This window comes from Enoplosus armatus, chromosome 20, assembly GCF_043641665.1.
Source record: "Enoplosus armatus isolate fEnoArm2 chromosome 20, fEnoArm2.hap1, whole genome shotgun sequence".
Classification (NCBI taxonomy): Eukaryota; Metazoa; Chordata; class Actinopteri; order Centrarchiformes; family Enoplosidae; genus Enoplosus; species Enoplosus armatus.
In genome coordinates, this window is record NC_092199.1 from 847,299 (window position 1) to 859,910 (window position 12,612).

The 12,612-nt window shown below is 45.2% G+C and overlaps 1 protein-coding gene across 1 annotated transcript in view; it reads right to left on the reverse strand.

The window, feature by feature from the left end:
* Positions 1 to 11,831, reverse strand: part of ankfn1a (ankyrin repeat and fibronectin type III domain containing 1a) — a 64,110-nt gene extending 52,279 nt beyond the window's left edge. The window contains exon 1 of the mRNA XM_070927415.1: positions 11,805 to 11,831. The gene's annotated coding sequence lies outside the window, so the exon portion shown is untranslated. The remainder of the gene's footprint in view (positions 1 to 11,804) is intronic.
* Between the last annotated feature and the right edge of the window lie 781 nt (positions 11,832 to 12,612).

Genomic DNA, 12,612 nt, shown 5'->3' on the forward strand with positions numbered 1-12,612 from the left:
TCAATCTCACACAGATGTTAGTTCATTCTTGCTGTTTTGGAACCTTTTTTTATTTTCTTTTTCGTTTCTGTGTATTTGTGAGTTTTCCATTGTAGACTACTATTGTCAATAGTTTCATATGTAGAGTCATTCCACTCCTCCACATCTTTATATTTTGTTTGTTTTGCTTTGTTTTATTGATGTTTTTGCTTTTGTGCGGCCAACAGGAAGACTAGCGAGCACTTTGTGGAAGCTAATGAGACCCTTTTAACATCTTGAACGCTTGAATGCGTCTCAAACCTCCGACCGAACAATCAGATTTCAATCAGACTCAAAAGCTTCTTGGACACATTTACACGTATTTATACAATCTGTGACATCAGAAAGCTGTCTGATCCGCCCAGCACACATGAAGTGACTCAGTGTAAACAGTCGTCGTCTTTAAAGCCTACAGGAAGTGAATATTTCATTTGGCAAATCTCCTCTTCATCATCTATAAAAATAGAGTCAGGTCACTGTCAGTTAGTCGAGTATCAGGTGTTTCAGCTCCATCAGGAGCCTGAGCGCTGACCTGACGCTGAATCGAGCCCTCGTCCCGCCGCCGTCTCGCTTCCTCTTTCACTCCGCTGGTATTTCTGTGAATGTCAAGACGTCCAGCGTGTTTGTCTTCAGCTGCCCTGAGAGGACACCCACTCTTTAATGTCAGAGGACGTCGTCTCTGCTGGGAGACAACGGGGTGACGGACGGCGGGCTTCAATTAATACTGCCGGGTGATTGGCTGGAACGGACAACACATTGATGAAGAGGCTAACCTTTCTGTTCATCAATGAGTGTGTGGGTGTGTGGGTGTGTGGGTGGGTGTGTGGGTGGTGTAAGGTCAAGACTTGGAGCATTTACTGTATTCATTAAATATGAACTCTTAGGCTTCATGGAGAGGAGAGGCGCTGTATGACAGTGAAGGGGAGAAAGCATCCATTCACAGATTCCAAAAATACATTTTTGCACGTCATTAATAACGTTACATATATCATATTACATATATTGACAAAATGAAAAAGGCAAAGCTACGAGGGCGCAGTGCAGCACCCAGATTCTATTAAAACTACAGACGCTAACCCTGAGATAACGTTAGCGTTAACGGCGCACCGACCAACTGTGACGGGTGAAGAAGATCTCGCTCCACAGTCACTCTCATTTCTAAAGACGTGACGGTTTCACTGCTGGAGAAATAACATTAATGACAACACAGCCAGAAGTCACAGACCAACCCCTGATGTTGGACATGTTGGACCGTAAATTATACTTTCATCTCATACAGGCAGAAGACTGTAACGTGCCCCCAAGTTAACGCAGTCAACTATTTGAAATAAGAAAGCTCTCTGCTGTTTAATCCAGATAACCAGAGAGCTAAACTGCCAGCTGTGTTTCAAACTGCAGTTCTGCAGACTGAAGACGAGAGTGAACAGTGAACTGGAGTCAGAGCCGAACACTAGCGCCGCCTTCTTGAATCGTGACACCAAGATTCAAATTTGAGTTTCCAAAGACTTCCACCACCAAAGGGCCTGTATCTAACGAGGTCATTGTTAATGATGTCACACTACGATTGATTGATCGGCAGACACCTCAGTTCTGTGTCCTCTGCACATCATGCACAATGAATCAGTGTGTTACTGCTGGTCTTTGTTCGCACATCTGGACAGGTGTTTCTCAGCTGTAACAGGATGTCTCTTTGTCTCCGTGTCCTGAGTGTTTCTGTACAGTCAACATGTCTCTACTGCAGCGGTCGTCCTCTGAACTTCCAAACTGTACGAGTTTTTACCATTTATTTATTTATTTAGCAAGAAAACTCATTTTGGACAAAAAGCAGATCAGTGTTTCAGTGTTTTCTGCAACAAGATCGAAATACAAAAACACTAAATACAACGCAACAAACATCCCAGGTACAAATACAAAAAAGTATTTGGCTTCTCTATTTTCAGAGTCACAAAGGTCCCAGTCAACAAGCCACGATGGCAAACTGCCAGCCAGGCCGAGTGTGTGTGTGTGTGTGTGTGTGATGACTTCACTGCAGTAGTAGCTGGAGTTCCCCGGGGACGTCCCTCTGGGAGTGTGTGTGTGTGTGTGTCCACAGAGAGACGACTGTTAGCAGAACCAGACCTTATGTAAGAACACACACCGTCTCTCTTGAAAATCCACGACATGAAAATCAAACTTTTTTTAAAACTTTTTTTTGTGGCTACTTAAACCAGCAGCCATTCGGACCAGTTTACCAGCCAGTTGGACTATTCTGGGAGGACAAGCCGTCCTCATGACGACATGGTGAGTGATCAGAACGTCAGATCACTTTTTACTTGTACAGCTGGGAAATAAAGTGAGCGCGTGTTTGAGTTCCATCGCGTGAACAGAAACAACGTGAAAGTACAGAGAGGTACTGACAAAGAACAATGGAGCTCCATCAAAAGAACAGTAAACATGCGATCAATAATCACACAGCTCCTTCAGAGGAAGCAGTCAAAGCAGCACAATGACATGAGAAAACACTCTCAGTCCCACTCAGCTGCAGTTTTACAGCATGGAGAACATGAAGAAGCAGGAACAGCTGGTGTCTTACCTCTCTGATCATAATCAACAATCGATCAATAATCCTGGAGCAGTTTCCCACTTTGTTCAGTTCACGTATCTCAGTACTGACAATCTGACCATCTCAAATCTGTGAATCAACAATTCTGATAACTGATCAGAAATTTAAATTCTAATTAAAGAAGCAAACACACAAAATACTCTGTAGTTGCAGTTTCTCCGTCTCTCTTGTAAACATGTGAGGACTGTGACAGACAACGATTAATCATTGTTAATCAATAATGAAATAATCGTTAGTGATACAACTGTCACACGTTACACAGAAGAGTCCAATCAATGTCCAGTCAAGATGCATAAAACGTACGGAGGAATAAAACGGACTAGAATTCAGTTTACGTATTGAAAACTGACAAAACCGTCATGGGAACAGCGGCCATATTGGTTTTTATTTCTATACATGAGCTGTATGGAGGAACAAGATGCACGCACACACACACACACACACACACACACACACAGTCAATCTACCTGGCCATCTTCACCACTGTACCACTAATTTGAACTAACATAACCTCTGTCTCTGTCTCTCTCTCTCTCTCCCTCTCTCTGTGTCGCTCTCCCTCTCCCTCTCTCTGTCTCTCTCTCTCTCCGTCTCCCTCTCCCTGTCTCTCTCTCCGTCTCCCTCTCTCTGTCTCTCTCTCTTTCCGTCTCCCTCTCTCTCTCTGTGTCGCTCTCCCTCTCTCTCTCTCTCTGTCTCTCTCTCCGTCTCTCTCTCCGTCTCCCTCTCTCTCTCTCTCTCTGTCTCTCTCTCTCTGTCTCTCTCTCTCTCTGCGTCGCTCTCCCTCTCTCCCTCTCTCTCTCTTTCCGTCTCCCTCTCTCTCTCTGTGTCGCTCTCCCTCTCTCCGTCTCCCTCTCTCTCTGTCTCTCTCTCTCTCTGTCTATCTCTCCGTCTCCCTCTCTCTCTCTCTCCGTCTCTCTCTCTCTGTCTCTCTCTCTCTCTGTCTATCTCTCCGTCTCCCTCTCTCTCTCTCTCCGTCTCTCTCTCTCTCTGTCTATCTCTCCGTCTCCCTCTCTCTCTCTCTCTGTCTCTCTCTCTCTCTGTCTATCTCTCCGTCTCCCTCTCTCTCTCTCTCCGTCTCTCTCTCTCTCTCTCTGTCTCTCTCTCTCTCTGCGTCGCTCTCCCTCTCCCCCTCTCTCTCTCCCTCTCTCTCTCCCTCTCTCTCTCTGTCTCTCTCTCCCTCTCTCTCTGTCTCTCTCTGTCTCTCTCTCTCTCCGTCTCTCTCTCTCTCTCTCTCCCTCTCTCTGTCTCTCTCTCTGTCTCTCTCTGTCTCTCTCTCCCTCTCTCTCTCCGTCTCCCTCTCTCCCTCTCCGTCTCCCTCTCTCTCTCTCCCTCCCTCTCTCTGTCTCTCTCTCTGTCTCCCTCTCTCTCTCTCTCTCTCTGTCTCTCTCTCCCTCTCCCTCTCCGTCTCCCTCTCTCTCTCTCCCTCTCTCTCTGACCGCAGACAGCTGAGCCCCCCCTCCCGACCCCCCCCCCTCTACTTCTCACTTCACCTTGCTAATTTGAACAAGGCTTTATTTTGATATTTGTCAGAGTCTGAACTGTAGCAGGCTTGTTGGCCTCTCCCCGGGTTAATTAGTCCAGCAATGCCAGCATTCATGGTCGGGCGAGGAGCCTGCAGACGGGGGAGGCTGAGCCGTCCCTCCTGGCAGCGGCCGCCAGCTCTGGCACCTCCGAGCGCTGCCTGGCAGGCTCGCCCACCGGGTGAGTGACAAGCTGACTGACGTGGGCATCGATTGGGTGCAGCGCGGCGAACGTTCACTACGGACCAGAGTCAAGCAGACCAGGTAACTTACCGCTGGTGGGGCAAAACAAAGGGTGAAGATTGTCCTGAGGGTGGCACCAGAGACCACGTTGTTACCTAAAACAAAAGGGTTCATCCTCTGAACGGGGGCCATTTCAGGACATCTGTCGAAGTTGAACTCAGGCTCAGCTACTTAACTTTAGTCAAAGCTGTACGTTGCTGAGGGTCGCTCTCGAGTTTTAGACCCGAACTCAACTGATGTGTCATCACAGTCCTGTAACTCTGTCGGACTCAAGATGACAAAACATGTCATCTTAGTTATTCCACACATTATTCTTTGCCACCGACATTACCCACAATGCAACTCTCCCTCTGACAGTTGTGTGTGAGACTAATGTAGCCTGCAGCAGCTACAGCGGTCCGGTCAGCTCACTTCTGTCTGACTCCACAACAGATTGTTTTCACTTTCTAACTTGTCGTCTTCAACCGATGCCAACTCAAGTGACATCACTCGAGGCACCTGGAAACGCGTCTTTAACTTCAATCAGTCAAAGCTGTATTTTGTCAGACCAAGCCCAGCAGGTTAACTGCTAACAGAGCACGTTGCCACGGTTACCTACATTTTGATATACCCTATTTCTTCTTGTATCATGACTGAGGCAGAATGAGGATTGAGTTGTTGTTCTGCTTTAAGATCTTTGATGGTTGTGATGATTTCACTTAAAAGTTCTTGATGCTTTTGTTTTGACAGTTTTACACATTTTACAATTAATTCATACATATTTTTTACAGTTGAAATAACAAATAAACTTGACTAGTTGATAACTGGTTAGTCAATGAACAGAGAATGAATCAGCAACAATTCTGAAAATCAATTGTTTGTTCGTTTATGCAGCGATTCAGTCATCACTGTGCGTGAAGTGTTGGACAAACGTCATCACCCCAGAAAATCTGACAGATTCAGCTCGGTGGACTGTCGTGTTCATAGAGCGGTAAATATGCATGAGAACAACAAAAAGATGAGTCATTTTACATTCACAGCCGTTTATCAACACGTCAATAACTGCCAGAGGGATCGTCCTTACTTTCATTATGACAGAAGTTGTTCAGTCTTGTTGAGCACAAACTATGAACTACAAACAAGGTCACAATTTACATTTGGACATAAAAACAACGGTGATACGTCTGTCTGGTATTTCAATGACGTCTGGTGGCAGCTTCTCCGATGTTTCATATCGTCCTACATTCAGAATCTTTAACAGAAAAGTGATTTGAAAGTGTCATCTTGGGTTTTGGGAGTTTATGATGGACATTAATTTGACATTTTATAGATTAAAGAATCCATTGATTAACTGAAAGATGTTTGGTGGATTCAAGCATAATGAAAATAATCATTATGTTGCTGCTGGTGTTTGTGTGCTGCAGTCTGCAGTAAAACATGTCGAGTGTGCGACTGCAGCCCTCCACATTTGTTTATGCAGTCCTCTCATATCATGCGGACACACACTCCTGAGGTGGAGGGAGGTGGAGGGAGGTGGCGGTGGGGGCCCCGCACCATGTTTTTTTAAGGGATTAGGCTTAATAAGATGGCAGGCTGAATTTATGGAGCTAATATTTCACGGTGGGGTGATTCATGGAGGATTTGGTGCAACGGAGCAGCTTAATGGATGTTCAGAAAGACTTGCTTGACTTGTGCCCTGATATGATTAGCCCCGCGGGACCGGCTGCTTAATACACCACTGTGTGAGTGTTTGTGAGTGTTTGTGTACAAGGACGGGCCTGAGAAAAATGTACGAGTAAACAGGACACACACAAATCCCTCCTGTACTGGACTCATGTATGGAACATGTATTTCTGTTCCATACGGGCCAAATGACAGCAAACAGACGGCGGCTTCCAGCCATCGCTTCACCTCGCATCACCTCCTCCGTTCAGCAGCGACAGCCACTAATGAGCCAGCAATCAAGTCCAAACATAATCATATAATAATGATTAGGTTGGGCTTTGATTGCAGTTTATCCAGTCTGGATCCTTCTGAACTCCTGACCTGCAGGAGGAGTTAGACCACCACAAGAGTCACAAGACTGATCAACAAGACGTTTCCCAACAGATTAGTGGAGGCTGTCCCATCAGTGGTGTGTATTGATGTATCTGAATCTCTGATTTATGTTGCTTGAAGGTTCATCTTATAGGAAACTCTTTTCCAGACATCGTGCTGCTCTGATTAATTAAAGCAAAGAAGAGAGACATTAAATCGGCCTCTGCTGTGTGAAGTAGCACAACGGCTCATTTTCCCTGAAGCAGAAAACACTTTCCCTCTTCAGACCTCTAAAAAGAACTACTACAGATCATAGACATTGCTTTGCTTTAAACGACCAAAAAAAGTTTGAAGCTCCAGTGAAGTTAAAGAAAGACATAAAAGATAATAAGAACAACAACAGAATCATAACTCCCGTCATTCAGTTTTACGTTTTCAGTCTGTGGCAGCGCTGAGCCGGTCGTCTGAATTCTATGGAAATGTACCTGTTGACTCAGGAAGAGAGACAACCAGGGTCACAATATCTATTAGAAAGATAAAGAACGACGGCCGCCTCTTCATACCAGAGAAGATTGCTTCTGCCAGCTCGTGTGTCAGTGAACACACACAGTCACAACTGTACTCTTCATGATTAATCATGTGTTTCACTGCCTCCATCTGCATCAGCAGCTCAGTTTACTGCCTGCATCTCCTCCACCAGTAAAACACTGTTTTCTTTCTGTCCTGATGGAAAAGGTGAAGTGAGACAGCTGCTGGCTCTCAGGCAGCCTGATTAAATTGTCACAGCTCTTCTCAAACTTTCCACTCTGGATTGAAAAGCTTCAAGCTCAGAGAAAAACAATAAGACTGGGAATTATTTATTTACTGAACCGTACTATCAGAATCAGAACAAAGCAGGAGAGACTCCTCTAGAGGAGAGGAGGGGAGGAGGAGGAGGAGGAGGAGGAGGAGGGGGTGGGGAGGTAGGAAGGGGAGGAGGAGAGGAGAGGACAAGCTCGCCCCCTGCTGGTGCTGAGGAGATAAACAGCTGCTTTGTAGGTTGTGGAGTGGGTGAAACCCTTTAAAACATGTGTGTGTGTGTGTGTGTGTGTGTGTGTGTGTGTAGAAAAGACATTGAAATTACGCGTCTGGTCAAAATAACTACAATAATTACAAAAAACCTGTAACACCTGTGTCATGTGACAATCAATAACATCTCACAGAACAATGTGCACCGCCTGCTGGTGTCCGTGTATTGATTTATTGTGCACATCGTGCAGTCATCACACATTCACCCTTTGTGCAGAAACAGCCTCAGGACACATTGTCGTTTAAACCCGACTCATTATCTGTTCAATAATTCATCGGAAAGCAGGTGTGAAATGCACCTCTGGAATAATATCAGTCACATCTGGACATGTACCATGCCAGAGAGTAACAGCAGGTTTATAATGAGCTGAAACATGAAGTGACACCGTCCTGCATAATGCAACACGCTTCACTCAGACTCTGCGGCTGTGGACACCTGCTGCGTCCTCTCTCCACCCTGCACACAAACTTTCCACAAAGACAAAAGACCACTATTCCTCTGTTTTACGACGGTGAGGTAAACACCCGGGAGCCGCTGGAGGACTTTCCATCTGCAGAGAGACGGGACGAAGACACTGGGATGCTTCTGTCTCTTGGCTGCCTGTGTTGCCTGGAAATCTATTATTTACTGAGACAACGGAGCAGAATGTCAGCGGGCTGAGAGGACACCAGCTGCACCTCTATGTCCATACTGCACGTCTCACACTGAAACCTTTACTGACGGCCTAAAGAAGGAGAGGAACGCTCCGTCTGCTCCAGAAGTATTTAGTGCTGAAACAATCAACACAAAATGAGTCAACAATTTTGACTAGAAAATAATATTTTATTAACCTCCAAGGTAGAAAATGGACTGTGGCTTATCTGGCAGTTACCCAAGAACGACAACACGGACAGCATGAATACTAGTGATACGTAATACATAAAATACAAAGAGAAAAAAACCTCCTCCAATGAATGAGTGGTTTCATTAAAGCTTCACAATCTACTTCACTAGTCAGGTAGTGGACTGCTTCTGTCAGGTCTGTTCAGAATCTGTCCAGGGCAGCAATGCAACATGGGAAATGACTGCTGCTCCTCAATATTATTACATTAAAATAGACTGAAGACAGAGTCTTCAGCCACGCTAGCAGCTCTGTGAGGCCGTACATGCTAACAAGCTCACAATGACAATGCTAACATGCTAATGTTTGGCAGGTAAAATGTTTAGCGTGTTAGCATTAGTCCAGCTGAGGCTGATGAACGTCATCAGTTCTGCAGGTATTTGGTCATAAATCAAAGTCTTGGACACAGGAACATGTTGACCTGATGATGGTGCTAGATGAAGAGTCAGAGGATCACCAGAGTTATTACAGTTCATCCTGAGGGGACCATGAAGGTCTGAACCACATCTCATCACAGTCCATCCAGCAGCTGTTGTATTTCAAAGTGGTCACAGTCATGTGTGTTAGCCACTTAGCTTCATCCAACACACACAGTTAAATCAGTTATCTGTTGGACTGTTTGGGCTCACTTGTTGAGTCCGTTCATGAAACCACAGACCAGAAGCTGCCGCTGCAGAGCTGAAGGAGGAAACGTGGGAAATGAAAGGAGATTATAGAGCGAGTGTGCAGTAACAATGTGTTTCGCCAACATCCCCTGTGTGAGTCACAGATCACACAGAACTCGGACCATGATTCACTGGGACAAAGTGTGACAGTCGAGCCTCGGAGATGCGGGAAAATGAGTTAGAGAAAGGACAGAGAGAGAGCTAAATCAATCAGCCTCTACAGGCGGCAGCAGGAGAACCATCAGTCAACAGCAAAACACTGAAATTACTTCTTTTATCACCACACAGCCAGAACGGAGGAATTCACTTCACCTGCAGCACTCGCTTCCAAAACACACTCCATCCATTCAGAGGGAAAAACATTCAAACCCCCGAGATCAACAACAAAACAGGTCCAAAGTTAAGAGACGAGACGCTACAGTCACAGTTTGGAATCGCCTACAGTTTCGCAAAGTAGCATGCTGCGTTACCATAGTACATTATTAACGTCCAACAGAAGCTGATGACAAGTCGGTGATTGGTTGTAAAGGAATCCTGTCATGACCTGAACTTTTAGACACCTGCTGCTGAATGTTGTGTCAGATGATCACCAAAGTCCTCAGGATTCATCTTCCTAAAGTGCTGTTCGACTCGTGTTCATTTAGAGTGACCTGCAGTTGTGTTTTTCCTTTGAATAACAACTGAACAACAACTTCACAGCCACAATGAATACAGCATCAGTTTAAACTCTTTCAGTGGAGACAAATGTGAAAATTACAGAAACGCTGACAAAAATCATCAGCTGCCACTGATGATGTAAGACACACTTGAACTTCTGAGACCCACAAAAATAAAACACAGTCATATCCTCCCAAATCCCACTCAGTCCTTTAAAAAGGAACCAAGCAGCCAGTTTACTCAGACATCAGATGCATCAGTCCTGCCCACATCACAGCTCCATCACTGATTCATCAGTGAGAGGGTCCAAACATCAGATCTCAGTCACACTGACAAACAAAACATTTATGTCCAGAAACACTCCTGACGTGTGATGACCCTAAAGCCTCATTTAGACTCTAGAAGGTGCGTTTTCTAAAAGGTCATTATTGTGTCCCAACAACAGCAATTATCATTTCCTGTCAAGTTCCTATCAAACTGCTGGTTTTATACACGTAGAGTGTCAGAGTGGAGGACAGCGACGCCTCATGACGTCCAGAGCTACCCTCCCATTAATCCCTGCCTTACCTGGCAGCGTTTTAATGTCACACATCAGTGGTCAGTTCCACTGACAGTCACCTCACACCGATAGAAAACATGGCAAAGTAGAAACTAGAACTGACTGATACCAAAATTGATAATTGAGAAAACATTTTAAATGTGTCATGGACATATTGGCTTACATAAATTCAAAACAGTAACCAACAGTTTTAATGACGATCCCTTAAATTTGGTTATCAAAGAATTGAGACCTAGATGAAATAAAACTCTTGCCACTCTCAGCTTCTGTAACGAGGAGGTTCGACAGCTCAATATATTCGCTGCTGAGTCAGAACAGCTTTGAACAAACACACTCTACTTCTTCAACATCATTTCAGGTCTGACGTACGATTCTGCGGATCTTTGTCCTCCAGTGCAGACACATTGTTTTCTTCTTTACAGTCTGAAGTTGTGAATTTGGTAAAAGCTTCTAATTTGAGCTGATTTATTCATCCATCTGTAGTGCAGCATGACAGGCTGGAGAGCCGGCTGCGTGTCAGCCTCTGACTCACTGCAAACACGAGTGTGTAGCTGGAGAGGTTCAATGGGTGCAGGTCAGAACAGTTGAAACACTCAGAGCGGTACAACAAAACAGAAAACAAACCAACACTGACGATGAGGTTGGGAGAGTTTAACCACAGAGGGTCAACAGGGAACAATCACTCTTTGAAGAAGTGTCAACGCTTAAAATCAACATAACATATACTGCTACACAAGCCCAAATCATACAATGCACAATAACATTAATTAAAAACAACCATGAACCCCCAAACAACACATACACTCCGAACACACCATTCTCAAATAAAAGCCGGTATTTAAATAATGGTGTCAAGCACAATCAGCTGCACTATAACGGCTCACATGGTACAGTATATTCACTATAATGTATAAAACCAATCCCTTCAGTACAACAATAGAGTCGTGTCACACTCACCACTCTGCTCTCTTTAACACTGATATTGTTTCAATTCACTAAATTTATCTCAATCACTTCTACTTTGCTGTTTTTTTTTATCTGTGTTAACTTACCTTATTAAAAGCCTTCCAGGAGAGGGATGGCTCGTACCACAAATCCCGTATCAATCTGGCTCTAGCTTCTACTTTGCTGTTTTTTTGTTCAGTGTGAGCTACTGTCAACGAAAGCCAACACTTCCCGCAGATGTTACACAATAAAAACGGGGAAAAATATAGATCATGCTCTTTTTCTTTTGGTCACCAGGAGGCTTTTAATGTGAAATATCTGCAGGAGGTTTCATCAACGTAGCTTAAAACCAAAGGAAAAAAGTGGAAGAGACACTTTGACAAGTGAGAGCAGCAGAGTGGCGAGTAGGACAAGACTCTGTTGTAAGATATTTACACAACATGAGATAGCAACCTGCCATCTTTGTTGTAGTCCAAGCAGGATTGGAATGGCCGTCCACCGTGGAAAACTTACAGAAAACTTACAGACTTCTACTTAAAAGAATGGTTTGTGTCAAGAAGTAATTTCAAGTGCATTCTCTCATTTCTATGAGCCATATCTAATAAATGTTTTAATAAAGCAGACACTCACATGGATGTTGCGGAGCTTCTTCCTGCCTCTCTCCAGTCGACTCAGCAGTCTCAGGTGTGGTTGCTCTCCGCCGGCGGGCTGCAGCAGTCGGTCGTCAACCGAAACCGTCTTCCTCAAGGCCGCCCGGTCGCTGGCTGTCGCCGTCCCCCCTCCCTCAGCCAGGGGGAGGCTCCCCTCACCCCCACCTCCTCCTCCTCCGGCTGCTGCTGCGTTCCCCCCACGAGACACGGGAGACAGATCAGGTGACCAGAAGTCGCGCTGCACCGAACCTGGACGAGAGAAACCAGAGTCACCCTGCTGTTACTGTACACCTGCACGCACACACACATACACACATACAGAAAGCACACGACACATGCACACACATACAGAAAGCACACGACACACACACACACATACAGAAAGCACACGACACACACACACATACAGAAAGCACACATACAGAAAGCACACGACACACACATACAGAAAGCACACGACACACACACACATACAGAAAGCACACGACACACACACACATACAGAAAGCACACGACACACACACACACATACAGAAAGCACACGACACACACGCACATACAGAAAGCACACGACACACACGCACATACAGAAAGCACACGACACACACACACACATACAGAAAGCACACGACACACACACACATACAGAAAGCACACGACACACACACACATACAGAAAGCACACGACACACAGAAAGCACACGACACACACACACATACAGAAAGCACACGACACACACACACATACAGAAAGCACACGACACACACACAGAGAGATGACACGACGA